The following is a 25,104-nucleotide window of genomic DNA, read 5'->3' as shown; positions in this document are numbered from 1 at the left end:
ACACCATGGCATATTTTTCACCAGCACTATTTAGATTTTGTTTAGTTTGGTGTATACCATTTGGATTAAAATGAGAAAATCAAGATGTTTTCATAGATCAAACCTATTATGTTATCCAATCTGAAGCATTCAAATCTATAAAGAATATGGGTTTATTTTCATGCCTTTTTAATACCTGCCAATTCCCTGAGTTTGCTTTACATATTTAAAGCACTATCAATTTTACAAAATGAACCTTGAAATATATCCAACTCGATTTCAATGAGCTTTGCTTCATTGGATTGGGTTCCTGGCAGAAGGGAAGGAATTTTTAATAATGCAAATCAGATTCAGGAAATATTTTTTTAATCATTATCTGGTGCAAGGGACATGATCAATAAAGGGATGCTCCAACATTTACCTGTCATTTCAGTCTCTCACTTTTGCTTTTCATTTGGAGAGAGCTGTCAAGTGAAAACTTTAAGAACTTTTGCAAGGTCGAGTGGCAGTATATAAAGAAGAAAGAGATAAAGAACTATTTTAAGAAGCATAGGAGAGAAACCAGAGGTTGCTTCCTTACTAATTTTCAAAGCCAATGTCTCAGTTCTGAATCTGACTTCTTACAATGATGAATGACAAAAATATCCTTTTTCATTATAGCAGATAGAGGACATATCTACCCTGCTATGGAATTACTAAGACGGAAAACCATGTGGATATGAGAATTACTTCAGTTATTTTCATCATGCTGAGGTATGGAATTTTAATAATTTACTATCAGGACCTGAATATTTTCAAATATTTCACCACTAGGTGTAACAGCAAAATAAGTGTTTGCTCACATGTGTAGCAATACTATGATTGCAGAAGTTGCTTTAAAGAGTGATCACCTATGGAAGCTGACTATTATATTAAATTAACTATTAGAACATCCATTGCCAACGGAAAAGCCCATATTTGAATATCTTGCTACTGCTCCATTGGCAAATGAAGCATCAACATATTATGCTGATTTAGCATTTTAATGAAAGAAAGACAGGTTGATGTAGATGTAAAAATCCAGTTCAACACACACAATTACTATTACACTCATAATGTGTTTTTCTTAAACCCTAAACAAACAACTCAAGCCCCTTGGGATCTAGATGCCCTAGGCAGTCAAGCTTCATTGGCTGTGTCTTTCGAAAGAGTGTATGCTATGAAACCTCCTGAAGGAGGGTTGTAATTATCAGCCTCCCCCAATCCACCAGAGTATGCCTTCCTTTACCTATTTCTGGAGCCATTTAACCATTCAGTCATAAAGGATGCTTTAATAACACTTTACATATTCATAATTTCCTAGAAAATCAAAGAAACTGTAGATAGGAATTATTCTTCTGAAGAGAAAGCACACAAATACAGCAATTCACAGCTCACATATGCAATTTCACATCCAAGTTAGACTTGAAATCCGAAATTATAGTATCAGTCTTTCCCTGGGCCAGTATAAATTGTAACAACTACGTAATTACATGCCAAATATATAGTAATCATATACTTCCTATCTCCGCTTGAAGTTACAGAACCAAAAACTGTGATTCCAAAATGATTTCTCAACTACTTGCAATTTTTAGATTTCATGCTGTGGTAATATTTACTGGACTTAACTGGATAATTCAACCCATAATACATAATAAATAGTCTGTGTATAAAGGGGGATTCTTCCTATGTAATTAGAGAACTGTGCCATGATTAGGAGTATCTTCATTTTTTCCTTTAGAAGCAATTCCACCATTTATACTCAAATGGTGCCTGCATTGTTTAACTCAGTCCTCAAAAAAAAAACCCAGAGTAGTTTGTGCCATACTTCTAAAGAAAATTCTCTCAGTTTATGCTATTCATTTTACTAATTCTTTTATTTCCTGACCCCCTATTATATAGCTGGCTTGCAATTATAAGAGTAGCTGATGTTAAAAGCCCAGAGGACTCCCAGAGCTCACAGTAAAAATCTCCAAAGAGGTTTTCCAGTAGAGCTACCTCCTCACCGAACACAACTGCAAATATAGCTTTAGCCCTCCAACTAATATTTAAGTAAGTGACTATGCAGAGTTGCGTGAAAAATGCTTTTCAATGCCATGCTCCACAATGAGAAATGCTACTCTTTTTATTGGTAGTCCATTGTAAAATGTTTATAACGGGCATTTTCTGCTTTGCTGCTTATGGAATCCTCACTCAAATGAGAAAGGGTCATTTAATTTATTTCAAATAAACATGTTTTGAACAATGAAGCATGTGCAAAATTGCATCTGTTTTGTACTTGTATTAGAAACCTCACAAAAAGAGACCTGGCACAAAGGATATGTGCCATCCCCACTCAGATTTGTTTTCATTTCTCTTTCATATTCCTTCCTATATCTCCTCCTGCCCTCCTCTCCCTCATCCCAAAATGAAAAAAAAAGGGACTCTGAAAAGAAAACCAGCATTACTTTTGATAACTTGTTCACACCTCTCTAGGGGCTTATGTAGTGAAACATAAAAACATATAAATCAACCCCATAAAATTCAACTGTAGCAATAATTTGAGGTGACAGAAAACAGGTCTTCTGATTTGCCACATAGACAACAAAGCACTATTTTCCCTGTAGTCCCTTTGTTCTTTTGTCTTGAGTTTCATATAGCTGGTTCAGTCTCTCTCCCTATCTTTTTTCTCTCCCTCTCAAAGGCTTGTTCCATTATCCCAGTACTGTGATAGACTAAGGAGAGATGATATTATGCATCATATTCAATTATTGTTTCACCTGACCTGGGCCAGGAAGCATTTTTTTTAACTTTCCAATTTAGGTTAAATCACAGGCAAGAATTCACATATGTAATTTTAGACAGGACAAAATCTTTTAGAATGTCAGGATCTAATGCCCAAATATTTGACAGTTTGAAAATTTACTGTAAAAAAAACGCAATTAGGACTAGTTATTCCATACATAACATTAGTCAATGAACATAGTAAAACACCCACTAGTGCTTTAGCCAGGGAATTTCATTATTAAAATGGAGTAATCATCTTTGGGAAAAACCAACAGATTGCACACATTACCACCCACTGCTTGAAGTGGGAAACCAATAAAAAAAACGGTAATGATTGTTGGGGAAAATTGAATTTCCATGCCACTTATCCCCTATGTCACTCAATTTGCATGAGAACAGTGTTAGCAGCAGACATTCCATGACCCTAATGAGAAATGGAGATATCCCCCATTGGGGGAAGCTGGTATGGGTGTGGATGAAACCAATCTACCAATGAGGTCTTAACGGGTTCAATATTCTCTCTCTGGCGCAATGTCACCATGTGGGTGGGCTGTCCCTCTTTGGGAGGGAAAGGATTAAGAACGATGACTGAAGAGAGTTCAGAGCACCACTCTCTATTGTGTTGACTGGCCCTAAAGATAAGTAGAATTGTTTTCTTTAAAGTCTTCCATGACTTATTCTGTGTAAATGGCAAAAATGTGGCATTTTAGAACCAATGATCTGTTCTCCTATTGATGCTGTCAGTATGACCAGGCTGCTAAAAGAAAAGTTGTTTGTCAGATCTCATTTTCCTCAGTGATTCATCAAATGGTGGCAGTTCATGCATACACTATCAGAACTGGAATAAATAACTTACAACTGCGCATTGGATAGTAGAGTATTTTATTAAGCTGCCACCAGCTCCAATGCTATTCAGGATGTCAGAAATAAACCTCTTCAGGGGAATTCCCTTGCCATATATTTCTAAGTTAAAGATGAATGCCTACTGCCTGAGTATTCTACTTAAGTTACAAAGGAATTGCTTCCTGAGTAGTAGGGTAAGAAATCTCCAGGGGTCTGTAGCTTTGCCACTATCATGCAATTAGACTAAGATTTCTATATTTTCCCACTTTAAGAATTTGCATAGTGCTTTTTCCTCAGAGGACCTTAAAGGTTTCCTAAAGTACCTTCAGTTTCATACATCCTATCTTAAATGCATTCATACTTATCTGCAATAGTACTAGGGAAAATGAAAGGGTGAGGGGGACAGAGAAGTAAATAGCAGAGATAGGAAGGTGAGGAGTTTGAGAGAAGATAGGCTGGAGGAAAACTAAGAGGAGGAAGAAATTCAGCATCAGCAATAAAATTATTGTCATCAAGATTAGAACTCACCACCCAAACCTGCTGAATATTGACTTGAGCTTGATTTTACGTCAGATTATTATAGAATCACATTCCTCATTTTAGAATGCTTCCAGAGTTAGAATAGTTTTATCTAACCAAAGGGAAGCTATATTCATGCTTCATCCACATCCTTCTAGGAAAAATAATAATCCTTGAAAGGTTCTTCAACTAACTAGAAGCAACATGGCCTAGTGAAGAAAGCATTGGTCTGGGAGTCAAAAGGACCTGGATTCTAATCCCAAATCTGCCATTAGTCTGCTATGTGACCTGAGCAAGTCACGTGACTCCGTTACCTCATCTGTTAAATGGGGATTAACACTGTGAGCCCCATGTGGGTCATGGACTGTGTCCAACCAAATTAACTTGTATCTACCCCAGTGCTTAGTACAGTGCCTGGCACATATTAAAGGGTTAAGAAAAACCATTTTTTAAAAATTGCTTCAATTTTTACATCTACCATAATCAAATCGAGAGGAAGCAAAGAAGGCACAAGGCCCTTTCAGTTCTGGTTTTTTATATTACTCTAATTACCTTTAACATCTTATTTGGAAGTATGAGCAGCTATACTGGTTTCCCACCAGATACTGTGACAGTATGATCAACCAAAATATATTCCATGCTTTGTAGCATCAGTGGGTAACTCTAAAAGTGTGATATGAAAGTTGGTTATACTGTTTCTTGCTTTCACTTTATTGTTATTTCTAATGATAAAGTCATTAAAGTATATGAACACTATTTTGAGGGACTTGGATCCTGGGGAATACATAAAGAATGCAACTATAATATATGACAAATCAATAAATTAGCTTTATTAATAAACAGAACTCCACAATCTGGGCATTGTACAATTTAGCTGATGTGGGAAACATGCACATGATGAGTGGATGAAATATGTTCATTTTTAATTTGTACTACCCCAAAAGCATTACTTGATGGTTTCCATTTGCTTGGTCATAAAACTTAATGATACCCAAGCATAACTGAATATTGCAGGTGTTTATTCATCTTCACTGACTCTCTACCAGAGTTGGTGAGACCTGGGATGGTCAATAAATAACACCTTTCCTGTGAACATTAGTTTTGTAAAATATATTATGGGCTGGTAAATCACATTTAGAGACAATACAGTCGGTAGACAATCCCAACCAATGATGCTTAGAATAAGGGCCCATGTAAGTGAGTGAAGAGTAATAATTTTCACCTCTTGGTGGTATCTTTAAATATCTTTAAATCTAACTGCAATCTCATGAAAAGATAGCAATCCAAGGTATTTATTAAGCACTTACTGTGTGCCGAACACTGAACTAAATGCTTAAACGTAGTACCACATTTAATTTCTCTAATTTTTACTTGGGCAAGACCTCAGATTAGTATTGAGGGCAACAGAAGCAAAATATAAAGAAATGAAGTGTCGCTCCAGAATTACAGGCAACGAGTTTCTCTCACCTTAAAAAACAAATTCGAATAGCAAGTAAATAAGAATCAGTAGACTGATAGGTAAGAAGGGAAAAGCATTAAAAATGCATGTAAAAAAAATGTCATTACACTAAAAAATTCAACATTCTGCACCCAAAGGCAATTCCGAAGGGCTTTTACTAGTCAAGGTCTCCCAGAATCTGACTTTTATGACATGATGTGTGTCACATGGCATGTAAATGGTTCTCAGAGTATGACAGGTCACGACACAAGCCATCACTAGGCTAGATTCAGATAAAAGGTAGATGAAAAAGACTGATGCTCCTTCCTGGTCTTCAGTCCATGACATGGAGTCTTGGATGTTTACCAGTCCTAGGCAATTACAGAATTGCACATTCAGCATTCCACTTTTGAGGTTTTTCTAATTTGCACAAGTGAGCTTGTCAAATAAGACAACTCCTCTTCTGAAATAAACTTCAGTTTACATTTTTTTTTCTACTGATTCAAAAAATGCCAGCTCTCCTTTAGCTAGTGAACCATTGAATCAGAACAAATGAAAATACTTGAAAAAGGTGCTATTTTTGCTTCTAGTATTTTCTTGAATCTATTAACTTTTCCCAGGAAGATCACTTGAGAAACCTTTCAGCCAAATCTCTCTCTGTAATTTAGAACTATGTTCAATTTTATATCCTTACACAGCTTTGCACTTAATTAGATGGACTTGATTGAGGATATTCCATTCTGTCCAAGATTGTGGTCTGATAAAATTCTTCCAATATCCTTTCTTCATGTGAAAACATCAATATCCTTTCTTCATACTGACATCAATATTAGCTCTAGGAGCAGAACCAGAGCAAACTAAGAAATAGCTTTATAGCTAACAGCTTTACGTTCTCCAAGGATCCAGTTGCTAAACCTTAAAATGAGCACAGGGGAAGGAAGAGGTAAACTATTCAACTTTCAGGCACTGATGACTTTTTAAAAAATGTATTTAATATGCAAACAATAGATGAATATTAAGATATTGCACTTTATTAAAGAAAGGCTAACAGAAGTCATGTGAGAATTAGAGTAGCCTAGTGGAAAGTGTATGGGCTTGAGAGTCAGAAGTTGTGGTTTCTAATCCCAACTCTGGCACTTGTCTACTGTGTGACTTTGAGCAAGTAACTTAACTTTTCTGTGCCTCAGTTACCTCATCTATAATATGGGGATTAAAACTGTGAGCCCCACATGGGACAACCTGATTACCCTGTATCTACCCTAGCTCTTAGAACAGTACTTGGCACATAGTAAGCGCTTAACAAATGCCATCCTTATTATTATTATGTAGGTCATTTCCAGTGGGATCAAGAAGGATATGGGTGAATTTTTGGAGGAGAGGTCTATACTGGGTTATTCAGAGAGAAACAAAAGCTACCCTGAAAGGTGCAGGAAGGGCTTTGAAAGTATTCACAGATTCATGGTGGGCTTAAAATTCAATAAAAACTTTTGGATGCCAAGAAGGAAACATCAGAAACAATTTTGTTGGGTGGCAAGAAATTCAACTATCAAAGCAGTGTGACCTCATGGAAAGTGCTTGGGCCTGCAAGTTGGAGGACCTGGTTTCTAATCCTAGCTCTGTCATGTGCCTGCTGTGTGACCTTGTGAGCAAATCACTTAACTTCTCTGTGCCTCCATTTCCTCATCTGTAAAATGGGAATTCAATACTTGTCCTCCTTCCTTCAGAGACTCAGAGCCCCATCTGGATCTAAGAGAGTAACTAGACAACACCATCATCATCATCCAAGCATACTTGGCACCATCATTGGACATCTATAATATTATGTTTTCAAGTTTATATTTAGATTTAAATTTATATTTAAATAAAATTTAAATAAAATCATCAACCCAGACAATATTATGTCAAGTATTTTGTTCTGTCTACAGCACTGAAGAATTTACAATAGAATCTTCACTGAAACTGAATTACTTATACACTGTTTGGCAAAACTGCACTAAATGAAACTAATATAAGGAATTCAACTGTTTACCATATGACTGTTTAATATGAGGAGCTTGATGGTTAAAGAGAAACGTGAGAAGATTTGGGAGTCAGAGGACATGGGTTCTAATCCCAGCTCCCCAATTTATCCACTGTGTGACCTAGGACAAGCAATTTAACCTTTCTGTGTCTCAGTTACCTCATTTGTAAAATGGGGAATAAGAGTGTGAGGCCCACGTGGGACAACCTGATTACCTTGTATCTCTCCCAGTCTTAGAACAGTGCATGGCACATAGTAAGCGCTTAAATACCATAATTGTTATTACTATTATATGGGCAGCAACTTGTAAACTAGACTAAAATAGGGAGAGTCTGGAGACAAAAGGACCAGTAAAACTGCTTCCAATAAGCTAACCAGGGGCCACTAGGAGTTTATTAGAACAGGCTTATTGTTTGTACATAGCACTTTGCTTATTCTGAAAATATTCATGTCTGATGCTTCCAGAGTTCACCTATCACTGTACAGCAGCACTCAAAAGACTGACTTAGGATCTTCAATGAAGTCTGGATTTTGTGGTTGGATGGCATATACCAAAGGATGGAAGCATAGTCTATACCAAACTCTTGAGTTCTTTCCTGCATCCACAAGAATGGCTCCCAGAATAGACTGAATAATCAATAAATCAGTGGTGTGTATTGAGCACTTACTATGTGCAGAACATTGCACTAAGGGCTTAAGAGAATACAAAAGAATAAGCACATTCCCTGCCCATAACAAGCTTACACAATAAGATTGGAATTATTACTTAGCTTTATTTTGTCATCTTTAACTCCTGAAATCCTACTTTATGGAATCCAGTACATTTTTTGAAAAATGAAATCCTATAAAACTAGATTCTAGCAAAATTTAAAATGTCTTCACTACACATCCTGCTATTCCTTATAAGATCACTCTCACCATGCTCCATGTCGAAGCTAACAGACAGTCTGAAGTTATAATCACTTTCCTCCATTTTCTGTATCTCTATAAGGGCAGGGATTGTCACTGTTTATTGTCGTATTTTACTTTCCTAAGGGCTTAGTACAGTGCTCTGCACACAGTAAGCGCTCTTCACCCCCTCCCCCCTTCTCTCTTCCCCACCCATGCCCCATCCCAGTCCTCTTGTCCCACCGCCACCCCTCATCCCCCTCTCCCCGTCCAGGGCCCCGCCACCTCCTTCCCATCCAAACCCTCCCCTCCCCCCGCCCTTCCCCCCCTCCTCCCCTTGCACCCACAGCTACTTTCAAGTGTGGCCTCTGGAACCCCCGCTCTATTACAGGCAAGCTACCTTTCATCCATGACCTTTTCCTCTCCCGCTCTCTCCTCCTCCTCGCCCTTTTGGAAACGTGGCTCTCTCCCGAAGACACGGTCTCCGCCTCCGCTCTCTCCAGCGGAGGCCTCTCCTTCTCCCACTCCCCCAGACTCACCGGTAAGGGAGGCTTCCTCCTCTCGCCCCATTGCCGCTTCCGCACTATCCCTCCTCCCCCCTCCCTCTCCTTCCCCTCCTTCGAAGCCCATATCATTTGCCTCTACCACCCGCTCCAGTTACTTGTCGCCGTCATCTACCGCCCTCCCGGTCCCACCTCCGACTTCTTCAACCACCTTGACCCCTTTCTCACCTTCCTTCTCTCCTTCTCTCTGCCCACTCTGATCCTTGGAGACTTCAACATCCATACGGATGTACCCGACGACTCCTCTGCCGCCCGCCTGCTATCCCTCCTCGACTCTGCCGACCTCCTCCTCCACCATACCGCGCCCACTCACCGACTCGGTCACACCCTCGATCTCGTCATCTCCTACCGCTGCACTATCTCCTCCCTCACCAACTCTGAAATCCCTCTCTCTGACCATAACCTTCTCACCTGCCACATCTCTCACACTCCCTCCCCCTGCAAATCTTCGCTACTGCCCCACAGAGACCTCCGCTCTCTCGATCCCATCCGGCTTTCCAACAGCATCTCTCCTCACCTTGCCGCCCTGTCCTCTCTTCCCACTCTCAACGATCAGGTCTCCGCTCTCAACTGCACCCTCTCTACTCATCTCGACTCTCTCGCCCCCCTTTCCCTCCGCCGCTCTCGCTCCACTAACCCACAGCCCTGGATCACCTCCTCCGTCCGCCTCCTACGCTCCTATGCTCGAGCTGCTGAGCGCTGCTGGCGAAAGTCCAAGCACCAAGCCGACCTCACACACTTCAAATTTATCCTTTCCTGCCTTAACTCTGCCCTCTCCTTCGCCAGGCAAAACTTCTTCTCCTCCCTCATCGACACCCATGCCCGTCACCCCCGCCGATTGTTCCGGACCTTTAACTCTCTCCTTAGGCCCCCTGTTCCTCCCCCTCTCCCATCTCTCACCCCCAATGATCTGGCCACCTATTTCCTCACAAAAATCAACACAATCAGGTCTGAGCTCCCCAAAGTCACCCCTCCGCCTCTCCCCTCCCCCCCCACCGACCCCCTCCCCTACTTTCCCATCCTTCCCTGCAGTATCCTCAGAGGAGATCTCCTCCCTCCTCGCAAGTGCCACCCCCTCCACCTGCGCCTCGGACCCCATTCCCTCTCACTTTCTTAAAACCATCGCCCCTGCCCTCCTCCCTTCCTTAACTTCTATTTTTAACCACTCAATCTCCAAGGGCTCCTTCCCCTCTGCCTTCAAACATGCCCACGTCTCCCCCATCCTAAAAAAACCCGCTCTTGACCCCACTTCCCCCTCCAGTTATCGTCCTATCTCCCTACTACCCTTCCTTTCCAAAATCCTAGAACGAGTCGTCTACAATCGATGCCTAGAATTCCTTAACTCCCATTCTCTCCTAGACCCCCTCCAATCTGGCTTCCGTCCCCTCCACTCTACCGAGACTGCTCTCTCTAAGGTCACCCATGACCTCCTTCTTGCCAAATCCAATGGCTCCTACTCCATTCTGATCCTCCTTGACCTCTCTGCTGCCTTTGACACTGTCGACCATCCCCTCCTCCTCCATACCTTATCTCACCTTGGCTTCACGGACTCTGTCCTCTCCTGGTTCTCCTCTTACCTCTCTGGCCGATCATTCTCGGTCTCCTTCGCTGGTGCCTCCTCCCCCTCCCATCCTTTAACTGTTGGAGTTCCTCAAGGGTCAGTTCTTGGCCCTCTTCTGTTCTCCATTTACACTCACTCCCTCGGTGAACTCATCCACTCTCACGGCTTTGACTACCATCTCTATGCAGATGACATGCAGATCTACATCTCCGCCCCGTCCTCTCCCCCTCCCTTCAGGCTCGCATCTCCTCCTGCCTCCGGGACGTCTCCACCTGGATGTCGGCCCGCCACCTAAAACTCAACATGAGCAAGACTGAGCTCCTCATCTTCCCTCCCAAACCCGGTCCTCTCCCAGACTTCTCTATCACCGTGGATGGCACGACCATCCTTCCCGTCCCTCAGGCCCGCAATCTCGGTGTCATCCTTGACTCGTCCCTCTCGTTCACCCCACACATCCTATCCGTTACCAAGACCTGCCGGTTTCACCTCTACAATATCGCCAAGATCCGCCCTTTCCTCTCCACCCAAATGGCTACCTTACTATTACGGGCTCTCGTTATATCCCGGCTAGACTACTGTGTCAGCCTTCTCTCTGACCTCCCTTCCTCCTCTCTCGCCCCGCTCCGGTCTATTCTTCACTCCGCTGCCCGGCTCATCTTCCTGCAGAAACGATCTGGGCATGTCACTCCCCTTCTTAAACAACTCCAGTGGTTGCCTATCGACCTCCGCTCCAAACAAAAACTCCTCACTCTAGGCTTCAAGGCTCTCCATCACCTTGCCCCTTCCTACCTATCCTCCCTTCTCTCTTTCTACCACCCACCCCGCACGCTCTGCTCCTCTGCCGCCCACCTCCTCACCGTCCCTCGGTCTCGCCTATCCTGCCGTCGACCCCTGGGTCACGTCCTCCCGCGGTCCTGGAACGCCCTCCCTCCTCACCTCTGCCAAACTGATTCTCTTTCCCTCTTCAAAACCCTACTTAAAAATCACCTCCTCCAAGAGGCGTTCCCAGACTGAGCTCCTCTTCTCCCTCTACTCCCTCTGCCATCCCCCCTTTACCTCTCCGCAGCTAAAGCCTCATTTTCCCCTTTTCCCTCCGCTCCTCCACCTCTCCCTTCCCATCCCCACAGCACTGTACTCGTCCGCTCAACTGTATATATTTTCGTTACCCTATATATTTTGTTAATGAATTGTACATCACCTTGATTCTATTTAGTTGCCATTGTTTTTACGAGATGTTCTTCCCCTTGACGCTGTTTATTGCCATTGTTCTTGTCTGTCCGTCTCCCCCGATTAGACTGTAAGCCCGTCTAACGGCAGGGACTGTCTCTATCTGTTGCCGACTTGTTCATCCCAAGCGCTTAGTACAGTGCTCTGCACATAGTAAGCGCTCAATAAATACTATTGAATGAATGAATAATAAATATGATTGAAAGAATTAATGAGTGAAGAGCCTGAGGGAATGAAATGTGTTTGATGATACAGACAATAACAATGATGGGAGTTACCAGAAAGAGAAGTAATTTTGGCCTTGTCTGTGGGTCTCAATGAAAACCATACTATCAGAAGCCATAATTTTACCTAAAATTTAGCTTATCCCAAAGCATTCAATATCTTTACTATAAACATTAGTACTGTATTTTCCATTTTACTAAAGAATATTCCAGAGAGGTAGACCAATAGTATTTGCTTCCATGTCATTCATTCATTCATTCAATAGTATTTAGGTGAACTAGCTGGAACTGCAGCTGGTACTTCTCAACCCTGTGCTATCCCATGGGACTGGAGATAGGTTGGTACCTTTCCATGCCTCTGGGTTTATTTCCCTGCATTTTGTGGCTGTACATGGGCTGAACATCACTGCAGCCAGCCCAATCCAGATACATCATCAATCTATGCCTAACCCCTTCAGTATTGGCATAAAAATGCTTCAAAAGGAGCATACAGTCTTTTGAGAAATTTACATTGCGCTCTGTCACTTGGATTTAGTTTTTTTAGTTTTTTTCTTTTTTTTTCCCCTTTAATGTTTGCTCTTTTTTTCAAAAAACAGAAAGGAAAAAAAGTTTCACTGAGGTTTAAGAAAAAAGATGTCTGGCAAACCATACCTGTTTATAATGATTCTGGGTGTCTAACTGACTTTGCACAATGTTCAAGGCAGTGCCTGGTATTTATCAGAATTCAGCAGTCTTCCGGGGGAGATGATGACAACAACAATTATGGTGGTAAAGAAGAGCCAGAAAAAAAATAGAATGCCCCTTGGCTGAAAAAATTACTCTTAAAACAGTGACCTTTGACACTATCAATCCAGATAATTGAAATCCAGTTTAACAATGCAAATATCCATGACTTTAGAACCAACCCTATGAATCTAAAGGCATCACACCTATAGCTGTGAATTAAATATACCTTGAAAGCCCAGTTACTGCACAGAGCAAGCAAGCTATAAGTTGAGAGGTGCTAGTAATCTGTAGATTTGGAATTCCCCAGGCAGACATTCTTGGCATCAGAGAAAGAATTTATCACCTTAAGCAAAAAATAATGTAGCACTAAAATCTACTGCTGGGCCAATTATCCCCACCAAGGAGAGATTTAACCACCAGGAAAGGCTATCTATAATGGGGTCATTATACTGAATATGATATTTGAGATAATGATCTATGCTTTTATTTCTCTTAAAAGATACCTATTGTATAATCATCCATTTGTTTAAAAGTCTTTTTACATTCTGTTTTCATGTTTTGGGAAGGGACAACATGGTGTCAGCATGGCTCAGTGGAAAGAGCACGGGTTTAGGAGTCAGAGATCATGGGTTCTAATCCCAGCTCCACCACCTGTCAGCTGTGTGACTTCAGGCAAATCACTTCACTTCTTGGTGCCTCAGTTACCTCATTTGTAAAATGGGGATTAAGACGGTGAGCCTCACGTGGGACAACCTGATTACCTTGTATCCACCCCAGAGCTTAGAACAGTGCTCGGCACATAGTAAGCACTTAAATACCAATATTATTATTAGTACCTGCTTTACAATCAAATCAGATCCACCTGACAAAACTCCTACTACCCCATCCCCACTACTGGGAGTGGGGGGAAAAAGAGCAGGAAATAAACCCCACCAAGATCTAAGAGATGCAGCCATGGGGAAGGGGGAGACAGAGAGAAAAGGAGAGAGAAACAGGAGAAAAGGGAGAAAAAATATAGAAGACAGAGAGAAGAGGAAATAAAAGATACAGCCCAGGAAAGAGATTTACAGAGTCTAGAAAAGGCTGCAATGCTTTCAGTATGGGTTCCCTTTGAACTCTGTCTTGGGGAGGGGAGGCAGGAAAGTCCTATCTCTCCATGACTGTAGGACTGAGGAAAAAAAAAGGTTATCATATCAATAGCAGATAAATGAGCAAAAGAAATTAGCTGCTTGTTCAACTGAAGTCTACAGACTGATTCATCTCTCTGCTCATCACTACCAAAATCATTCACTTGTTTGCTATTGTAAAAGTAGTTAAAATGCTTGATCTAAAAATCACAATTATGTGCAATCATCGCCATCAGCCATCTGGGCCCCTGGCATTCTTTGGGGTCAGCCCAGGATGTCTCTTTTGGGGAAGCAGTGTGGCTCAGTGGAAAGAGCCTGGGCATCAGAGGTCATGGTTCGACTCCCGGCTCTGCCACTTGTCAGTTGTGTGACTGTGGGCAAGTCACTTAACTTCTCTGTGCCTCAGTTACCTCATCTGTAAAATGGGGATTAACTGTGAGCCTCACGTGGGACAACCTGATTCCCCTGTTTCTACCCCAGGGCTTAGAACAATGCTCTGGTCATAGTAAGAGCTTAACAAATACCAACGTTATTATTATTATTATGGCATAGCCATAGGTGATGCCTAGCATGTAGCACCTGGGACATCAGCCCTATAAAGGCACACTATTATTTCCCCTGTAATTTCCCACTGTGGATCACTGGAGAGTTTCCTTGTACTTCAGGTGAAAACAAAATGGAGCAGAAAAAACATTTTTGGGGGCCAGAAACAGCTGAGTGGACAGAGTTACTTACAAAGAAGCATACTCACTTTCAATCAAATTAATTGTAAAAGTTTTTATTAATACCCATGTCTGATTTTAAAACCCTGCTTTTCCACTATTCTTCATTTTTCCCAACATTTTAAGCAATTCCATCTTAAAGCAAACAAAAAGTTATATCAAGTGCAGCTTATGTAAAGCACAGCACCACGAATAATTTTGGTCATGACTCCTTATGCTATCAGATTGTAGGAGTTACCTTAATTCAACAGTTCTACTATTTCTTATCTATTGACACTATTTTTCTGTTTCTTCCTTCATCTTGTATCTATCATCTGTCGAAAATAGTTCAGAAAAATACAAAAAAAAAACCCCAAATAACACCTATATGGACAACTGTAGAAATGAAAAATGTTAGAGCCGAATTATATAATTCTCCAGTCTAAATCCAACTGCAATTAGGCAAAATAAACCTCAGTATGCTTAAGAAATCACTAAATAGTAACCTCAATGAAGACGTTAGATATTATTTTATCAAATGCAATTGCATGTCCCCAAGGACACATTTTTTCTCCTAAAAGGAATTGTTGAGTTCCTCAATTCAGACCATTAGTAACATTTAAGAAATCTCACCTGGATATTTAATCAAATCTTGCCTTACTCAGAAGACTGACAAAAGAGGACTTGATTTAGGTAGCATCTACATTAGTGAAGTGGCAAATTAAGACAATTTTCTACATAATCCAAGGCCAAACAGACATTAAATGTTTAGGTGGAAGAAAATCCACTTTATAATCATTTTGTTTTTTGACTTTATCACACTTTAATGAGTAATATATTGAAAAACTGATTCTAATGATCACAAAGTAAAGAAAAGAACCTGAATATTAGCATATCTTTGGAAATACTCATGATTTGAAAAAGAACAAGTGGAAGGGTGGAGGGAAAGTCCTGGATAGAAAAACAAAAAAATGGATTCATTTCTCTTCTGTTCCTGTTCTGTGATTTATTCCAATGATGATGACTGACTAAGGTGGATAAATGAATGGCCAACTAGAAGAGATGTAGCTAGGAACTGGAATGAAAATTTTGCTATATGTTTGGTAAGGAAGAGCAGGAAGGAAAGTGATACATTGTGATATATTAACAACCTCCTGGATGAGTAGACTGAAGGTCAATGAGGAATCTAGAATGATTCAGAAGATTTTTTTACATGCAGAAGATGTAAGATTTGGATTGAGTATTCCAATTACAATCAGTTCTCTGATAATATGGGGGTCAGATTCCTGATGAACACCGTATGTATGAAAACTAATCCTGTGATAGTTGTGCCTTAGCAGTTTTGTTTCTTTTGACATTACACTGAGCTCTTTATGGATAGTGCATTATCAGATGACATTCCCACTCCACTACAACCAACTTTATTGTACTCTGCCAAGCACTTACTTCAGTGCTCTGCTCACAGTAAGCCCTCAATAAATACAGCTGATTGATTGATGGCATTCCCTAAATCCCAAACAGCATTCTATTCCAAACATGTAGTGAAAACATGCTTTATGGGAGAACACTTAGGGCCCCTTAGGGTCAGCATGGATACTTTCTTTCAATTCACACTATTCCCCCTCCTCCTTTTACAGTCCTGTTTTCTTCCCATATACTCTTTCTTATTAAGAAAATGAGGTTTGTGATGGGGAGAGGTTGTTTACTTGAAATCATTTATACTTATCATTTGTTAAATTAAAAAAGAGCTCTGAAAAACCCTTAATTTCTCCTACAGAAATTTACCCGAAAAGCCTATTGAAAAACAAAAAAATAAACAAAGATATGGGGGCCTACAACAGAGTGTCAATATTATCAATATTACTTTTATCCTTCTTTGAGAAAACTGATCAACAAAATTAACTAACAAAAAAGCCCTTTTATTATTTTTATGTTTGCAATGATTATAGGCCATCAGTATACATAATATTTTTATAATGCAAGTTATTACACTAATATTGCCAATTTTAAAACGTGCAAAATAGATTTTTACATATTGAAAGTTAAGAATAGTAAGTGCAAAATGTTTAAAGAATGCCCACCGAGAAGGCAACAAGGAGTAGACAGTTCACTATCAGTTGGTTTTACTCATTGCTAAAATATTGTGCTAATGAGTTTTATATTTCATTAAAAGGAAAGAGGGGACAGAAATGCAGTGTAGATTTTCCAGATCATTAAACATGATCTTGGAACAAAAAGTCTAAGGTAATATTAAAATAGATTTTATGTTCCTCCAAGAAACTCATTTTAAAACAGACACATAGGACGTAAACAAAATTAGTATGACTACAGAAATGGTAACCTATTCCCTAGCTATCATGTTCAGTTTCCTAACCTGCAAAGATAAAATTCAAAATGTGAAGTAATCTCTCGGGTTCTGATACAGACAAACATAGGTTTTAGTTTTCATCACTAAAATGTTATGAATGATTCCGATTGGAGAATTGATTAACAGTGGATTCAAAGAAAGCTATGTGTCCTAACAAAATTAAGACAATGTAATTTGATTGCAGTGGTAAAAAATAATCAAAATAACAACAAAAACTCAATTACACTGGCAGCTCTAACTAGGACCCACTCTGCCTTAGAAACATCTGCTCCTGAAGCACATCAAAAATGGCTTTCAAATGGAAAACTCTCTTGCTGACTCTTGCTTCTAAATATTTTCTTTTTGTGTAATATCCTGTCACAAAACTGCATTTGGTTTCTTTTCACTTTGGTTGCACTGGTTCCAAATGAACAACAACCTTGGCTCATCCTTGGAAAAAAACAGTTTGCATGATGATGAGGCATTTATGCAGTCAATCCCTGGTTTACAATTATTAGGCCTATTTCAGCTTAGCGATTTATTTAACTACCCATGGACACTTCTTTTTTGGCCTGTTGGTACTTAAACAAAAAAAAAATGCTGTTTTCACTTCATTATTCCCTAGCTTTTCTGGGCATGCATGTTACATTTCATTAATCTTATTCTTTGATGGGTAGGGGAGAATGAAGACTTTCATTCTTCAGATAAAAGGTTTCCTGTCACTTGCCAAACCTTTTAAGGTAAAAAGGACAAAAGGATTATTGCTATCACTAAACAATACGTGCAGGATCCCAAGTTATTTTTCTTTCTTTCCCAACATTTTACTCCTAAGGATCATCTTTTGTTCTCAATGCAAATGGTCACTAGTTCATTTTCTTTCATTCAGGACAGTTATGTCACATCACTTGACTAATACGCATGCATTTGCCACTAAAAGACATTTTAACTGAGAGCTGTCACATCCGTCATCTCCACTCGGGCTGGTTAAAATTTTTATCTGCTGTCTTGAATTAATTTCAGCTTGCCTGAACCCAGCAGGGGACTTGAGAGTGGTTTAGTTAAATTCTTCATTTTAAAAGAGCATTATAATCCTATTTAGAATTTTTCTGTGCATTTAATTTTTGTTTCACATTACTGAGACAACGATGTAATTACATATCCAGTGAAGAGGAAAAATCAGGGGAAAAAAAAAAGCAATTTTGACATTTTCTTGAGAAGGCATTTTTCCTGCTTGGCTATTTTTCACAAAACTCCCCGTTATTTTACAAATTAAGTATATCTCCGGTTAAATGGGATTCAATTAAGATGTAAACATAAGGAAGGTAAAGCATCAGAAAATAGGAAGCAGAGAACTGCTGGACAAGAAAACACACAAACATACATAAGAGTAAAAAAAAAACCCAAATAGGATACTAGTAATGAAAGCTCTAGTTCCCAAAATATTTTATACAGATCACTTTTGGGAGTTTGAATGTTATCAAACTAATAATCTATCCTTCTTGAAGCATTCTCTCAACAGTTTGCTTCTTAGACAAAAAGCACAGATAAGGAAGTTCAAGTTCTGAATTGGATGAGAGGGATGTTTGAGGTTCACTAATGCTAGCAAAAGGATGTAAATCTCCTGAAAACATGCATAAACCACAATTTACCTATGGGAATATACACCCACTGGGACCACTATTGGACTCCTGAAAAATTTATTGCCCTATACTTCCCAGGCCTTAGGCATCTCTATATTCTCACCAAGTAGAAACATACTAGAAAGGCCCAGGGAGAGAGAAGAGCCTAGTCCCCAAAGGCTGTACAGTTAATCTATACTAACTACTACTTTCTGTAAAAAAAAAATACATTTTATTATCATCATTACCATTATTGTTGTTGCTATTACTATTAATGATGTATTTGCTAAGTGGTTACTATGTGTCAAGCACTGTTCTAAGCCCTGGGGTAAATCCAAGGCATCAAGTCAGACACTGTTCCTGTCCCACATGGGAATCACAGTCTAAATGCCCACTTACAGATAAGCTTACTGAGGCAAGGAGCAGTTAAGTGACTTAGCCAAGGTCAAATGGTGGGCAAGTGGCAGACCTAGGACTAGAACGAAAACATGACTTCCAGGCCCATGCTCTTTACATTGGGAGACGTCTGAAAAGTGCAATGAGGTTCCAAACTTTTATTTCATGAACTTTATTAATGATCTGAAAACTTAATTCAAAAGGAATATAGGAAAACAAAACCCCCAAAGCTGAATATCTAAATAGCCCTGAAGCCTTATAGTGAAAGAGACAAGCCATTTTCAGTGTTTTAAAGCAGAGAAAAGGTAAGTTATAAAATGAAATTTGCTAGCTAATCACTGCTGTACTGTAGAATGAAGAGGGGTATATTACATATGAAAGCTAAGCTAAGAAAACAAGTAGGTTAATTTGTCCAAATATAGATTCAATTAGAAAAAGATGATTTTGCTGCCCCAGGACAAGCCAATGTTTCCTATCAAACAAGGACCTTGTTTTCCAGGCTGATCTAACATTTATTTTAAATTCCCAGATCTTCTGAGGTGAACAACTACCTGCCCTTGTGGGAAGGCATAAATCACAAAAGAAAACTGGGACCTAGGGAAACTGAAAACTACATTATTCTAACCTCCAACACCTAGGCCACAGTGATGAACTATACTTTGTGCCTTGTCAATACAAGTAAGGACCTGGGTTCTTATTCGGACTCTATTTGTATCTCTTGTGTGACCTTGGGCAAGTCACTCAACTTCTCTATTCCTCAGTTACCTCATCTTTAAAAAGGAGATTAAGATTTTGAGCCTCATGTGGGACACTGTTTCCAACCTGATTAGCTTGTACGTACCTCAGTGCTTAGTACAGTGCCTAGCCCATTGTAAGCACTTAATAAATACTATAGTAAAACTGCTGAGAGGGGACTTCTCCTTACACCACAGACTTTGGTATAAAAACTATTTTACCAAAACACTAAAATCTACATATTTGCTATTATAATTTCCAGTTGTACAATATAAACAATTCTAGATTTTGAAAATCATCCAGGGAAATCTATAAAAATGATAACTGGATTTTTATAGAGCCTTTTATTCATTCAGAATCTTTTAAAAGTTATCTGAATGTAGCTGCTAAACTAGTTGGTTGGAACAAAAAGAAGTACTTAGCTTATATGCTTAAAAATTCACCCTCTTGGCCATCTGGCAAGTTTACCATTTATTATTATAAATTCTTATTTAAATGATAATAAAATCAGTTGCTGACAGGAAATTAGTCATGCAAAGACGTGCAGATGTACTGCCTTCTGCCCAGGCTCTGGAACTCCATGTACAAAGTTCAAGACTACTCATTTGCTCGAACTGTATGGGGCAGAGAAATGGTGACAGCTTTAAGTGCCCTGTGAAGCATCTCCTGAATTCATGGCAAGTCAACATAAAAAACTCATCACACTACTAAGGAAACAAAATGAGCTCAGTGCAGGTCAAAATATGAGAGATAGCTAGTCCAGAATTTTTTCCCCCAACTACATAATTGTTTCACAGAACACAAGGTGGAAAAGGAAAAGAGTACTTTATTCATTCTGTATAATATATATGTTCATTTAGTCATCTTATACATCAGGACAGTGAAATTCAATATACATTGACACCTTACATTAAGCAATAACATGTTTTAAAGAATGGATTTTATACCCTAGAATTATCTCAGAAATGGCATTTTATGGCATGACAACACATTCTGTGGGATTTTCAGGCAATAATTTTGGACATCCCTGTGGTCCTTTAATAATTACATTACCTGTGATTATTTCCTTAACATTTTTTAAACACTTTCATCATCCTACATAGTAGAAATTATGATTCATCTTGAACCCTCAGGGTATCAGTTAAACAAGATCCTAGTTTCTCAAGTCTATTGTAGGCTAATGAATTTTTGCCCAGCTCCTCAAGAAGTTCAAGGCAAGACCAGCCTCTCCCCTCAACCAATCAATGGTATTTATTGAGTGTCCACTGGGTACATACAATGCAATAGACAAAATCCCTGTCCTCAAATCCAAAGGGAGAGACAGACATTAAAATAAATTTCATATAGGAAAATGGCTAAGTATAGGAACATACCCATTAAGTTGTGTGGGACTGATGGTGGAGAGAAACTCCAGGGCTTTCAAGGTACATATCAAAACTCAGAGGTGCCTAGAAGAGAGGATTAGTAGCGAGTAGGGGAAATGGAGGGGTTAGTCAGGGAAGGCCCCTTGTAGGAGGTGTGATTTTAGTAGGGTTACAGAAACATTTTCTTTAAGCTCCTCTGCTTTTCCAAAAGGACTGTGCGACTAAAATGAGTGTCACGGATTTCCTCAGCAGTCAATATGGGGAATATGGAGAGAGGGTGGGGAATACTAATACAAATTCATGCCCAATGTTGAAAGCTCTCTAGATTTGGCTTAACCTGGAGCTATTAAGGAAAGCCCTGTCCTACAGATTATGAAATCTCAAATAGTATTTTATATTGAAATAATACAGGACAAGCCACCCAAAAGTTACAGAAATAAAAATCAAATTAAAAAGCAGCAGTGTGGCAAAAAGGATAGAGCACAGGCCTGGTAGTCAAAAGGATGTGGGTTCTAGTCCTGGCTCTGCAACTAGTCTGTTGTGTGACCATGGGCAAGTCACTTAACTTCTGTATGCCTCAGTTACTTCACCTATAAAATGGGGATTGAGACTGTTAGCTCCAGGTCGGGCATGGGCTCTGTCCAACCTGATTTGCTTGTATCTATCCCAGCGCTTAGAACAGTGCCTGGAATATAGTAAGTGCTTAAAAAACACCATAAAAGAGAATGATTTTCTTGGCCATCAATGACCTTCCAAATTATTTCCTTCCTAATTAGACAGTGTACCTAAAAGTAGGAATTGTCTTGCCTTACCTTGTCGAGTTGTCTTCGATCCATAGCGACTCCCATGGACACATTAGATGAGTACAATCCAGCACTTAATACAGGACTTAGTACATAGTAAGCACTTACATACTGTAATCATTATTATTATTATTTTCTTCCACTGAACAATGGGCTTCAAAACAAAATCCACAGTCAGTATGAAAGGCTTGTTGGTAACCCAACAGCCAGTCACTGAACTGGTGGTGATTGGCCACCAGAGAAGAGTCATCAATCATTCACTCCAGTCTGTCACTCCCCGATGCATGCCACTGACTGTGCAATGATGCATTGAGTGGTGACAATGTCAAATCCTTTTGGATATCTTTTTTTCCCCTGGATGGCATGGACTAGTCACCTAATACTACCAAAGACTTGATTCAACCACAGATGACTTGGGCTGAAGAAATTTTTAATATTTCACCATTCACAAGTATCTACACACACTCATAAATATATGCACGAATATAAAGTCACACAGTGAAAAGGATGCAAGGGATTTGGGATCCTAGAAGAAACACACTAGATGAAAAGGGGATGAGAGAAAAATCAATTTTCCTTATTGAGTCAGTATTGCACATGTGCAGAATAAGCAAATGTTTGCAAATGGAGAAACCTGATTATGATTAAACTTAAAGCACTGGGAGAAGCAGGTTTTTAAAAAGACTTTATAGAATGCAGATGGGCTATCTTATTTATATTTCTTAAATTAATAAAGATACCCCTTATTGCCATGTTATTTGTGAGAATCATTCCTTTCTACCTAAAACCAAAATATGCAAAATAAAAAAAACCCAGGGAAAATAATCTTATAGTTCATTATTTAATAATAGTCCATATTAACTGTAACATTAATTCACTTAGGAAAACAGATTTGTTCCTTGTGCCAATGATTCACAAGAACACACAGCACCTCTCTGGTTGAATTTTTCTTTACTCCACATAAAAATACTTCAGACAGTGCATCTCATATTTCTATTCTCCCTTTTTCTCCCTTAATGACTACTTGGATTCAAACTTGCCCAGCTTATAGGCAAACAAAAAGGTGCAAGGAATAAGAGTTTGGCAAACCTCAAGCAAGCATGAGGTACATATATAACTTGCTGGTTGTAGCATGGTACTGACAAGAGATGTCAAGACCAGACAATAGAAAAGGGTCACTAGTTGGCTCTTGGATTCTTTTGGCTTCCTATCATAATAGAAAGCTTTGAGTTGGCATATCTAGGAGAGATGATGTATGCTACTCAAGGATGTGGACACTTCTAGGAATAGGTAAATCCACTTCCTGTTAATTATCTACCCCTGGAAAAGAACAGCAGCTAGCATGTAATGTCATCAACACTTAAACTACTCCCTTCCACATCACTATCTCATCAATCAATCTAATCAATCATATTGATTAAGCTCCTACTATGTGCACAGCAACGCTCTGAGTGCTTGGGAAAGTACCATATAATTCAAAGAGACAAGATCCCTACGTTCAAGGTATTCTTCATTGCTTTTATAGTAATGACATGGTAAAAACCTCATGGAAATACCACAGAATATGCCCTTTGACGCCCCAAAAGGTTTGTCTACAATCAATAAATCATATTTATTGAGTGCTTACTGTGTACAGAGCACTGTACTAAGCACTTGGGAGAGTACGATATAACAGAGTAGGTAGAGAAGTTCCCTGTATTGCCATTGTTCTTGTCTGTCTCCCCCAATTAGACTGTAAGCCCATCAAATGGCAGGGACTGTCTCTAACTGTTGCCGACTTGTTCATTCCAAGCGCTTAGTACAGTGCTCTGCACATAGTAAACGCTCAATAAATACTATTGAATGAATGAATGAATAATGAGATTACAGTCTAGAGGTGATAGGACTGCAAGGTCCACATTTTCCACTATTCATTCATTAACCTGTCATGACTCGGGTAAGAAACTTAGAAGATGGTCTTCTGTATTGTCTATAATTTGGATAGGTACCCTTTGAGCACCTGATATTCACCCCAATCTCAGTCCCAAAGCACTTACGTGCATTTCCATAACATTTTAACATGTCTCTCACTGTAGACAGTAAGCCCCTTGACAGCAAGCCCTCAGTCAATACAATTAATTAACTACCTTAATGTCTGCCTCCCATTCTATGATTTACTCCTTGTGGGCAGGGAATTATCTACCAAGTATACCAGCTCTGTTGCACTGTACTCTCCCAAGACCTTAGTACAGTTCTCTACACATAGTATGTGCTCAATAAATAGTGGGTTTGAATCCCAGCTCTGCCACTTGTCAGTTGTGTGACTGTGGGCAAGTCACTTAACTTCTCTGTGCCTCAGTTCCCTCATCTGTAAAATGGGGATTAAGACTGTGAGCCTCGCGTGGGACAACCTGATTACCCTGTATCTACCCCAGCGCTTAGAACAGTGCTCTGCACATAGTAAGCATTAACAAATACTCCATTCAATTCAATAGTATTTATTGAGCGCTTACTATGTGCAGAGCACTGTACTAAGTGCTTGGAATGAACAAGTCGGCAACAGATAGAGACAGTCCCTGCCGTTTGACGGGCTTACAGTCTTTATTATACCACCGACTGATTAAATAATTTGCCAAAAATAATCACAGTGTAAACTCTAGCATACAGACCCAATACGTTGCAGAATAAGTCTAGGTGCAGTTTGGATCATTCAAGAATTGGAAGAGACACATATGAAGATACCCTGTTCTCTCCATGAAAATTAAGGCACGGGGGCATATCACAACATTATGGCACCCAAAAGCTTTCTTTTTAACATTCTTCTTTAATCAGTATCCATATTATTTTACTTACTACTTATTAAAGGATTGGCCAATATTTTTAGTTAGCAGTTAGTATGAATTCATTAGCTTCCAGAGAATTGCCAATTTTTGCATTATCTGTATTCTGCATGCACATTAATCTATAGTGTATAAACAGATCTTCAGGTGCCTGTTGTGAAGATTTTGAATGAAATCATATAGATGAAATTATTTCATTTATTTTACATTTGAACTTTATTTTATAATGCAGGATATTCACATTTAAAGGAAAAGTTTTCATGAGAAATACATTATATCCTCCTACAAGATTCTACCATGCTCTAAAGACAAAACAAATCATCAGACAAGTAGCCACTACTCCCTTTCATCACCATGCTCCACTGCCACCGTTTTCTTAGTCATTGTAATTCTGACTTTGAAAAATAGAACTTCCAAGTTA

The 25,104-nt window shown here is 39.5% G+C and overlaps 1 protein-coding gene across 8 annotated transcripts in view; it reads right to left on the bottom strand.

Moving 5' to 3' along the window:
- ROBO2 (roundabout guidance receptor 2) overlaps positions 1–25,104 on the bottom strand; it is a 1,482,214-nt gene that overhangs the window by 370,265 nt on the left and 1,086,845 nt on the right. The window lies entirely within an intron of this gene.

The sequence above is a fragment of the Ornithorhynchus anatinus genome, chromosome 17, assembly GCF_004115215.2.
Source record: "Ornithorhynchus anatinus isolate Pmale09 chromosome 17, mOrnAna1.pri.v4, whole genome shotgun sequence".
NCBI classification, from domain to species: Eukaryota; Metazoa; Chordata; class Mammalia; order Monotremata; family Ornithorhynchidae; genus Ornithorhynchus; species Ornithorhynchus anatinus.
This window is presented reverse-complemented; position numbering and strand designations above follow the sequence as displayed.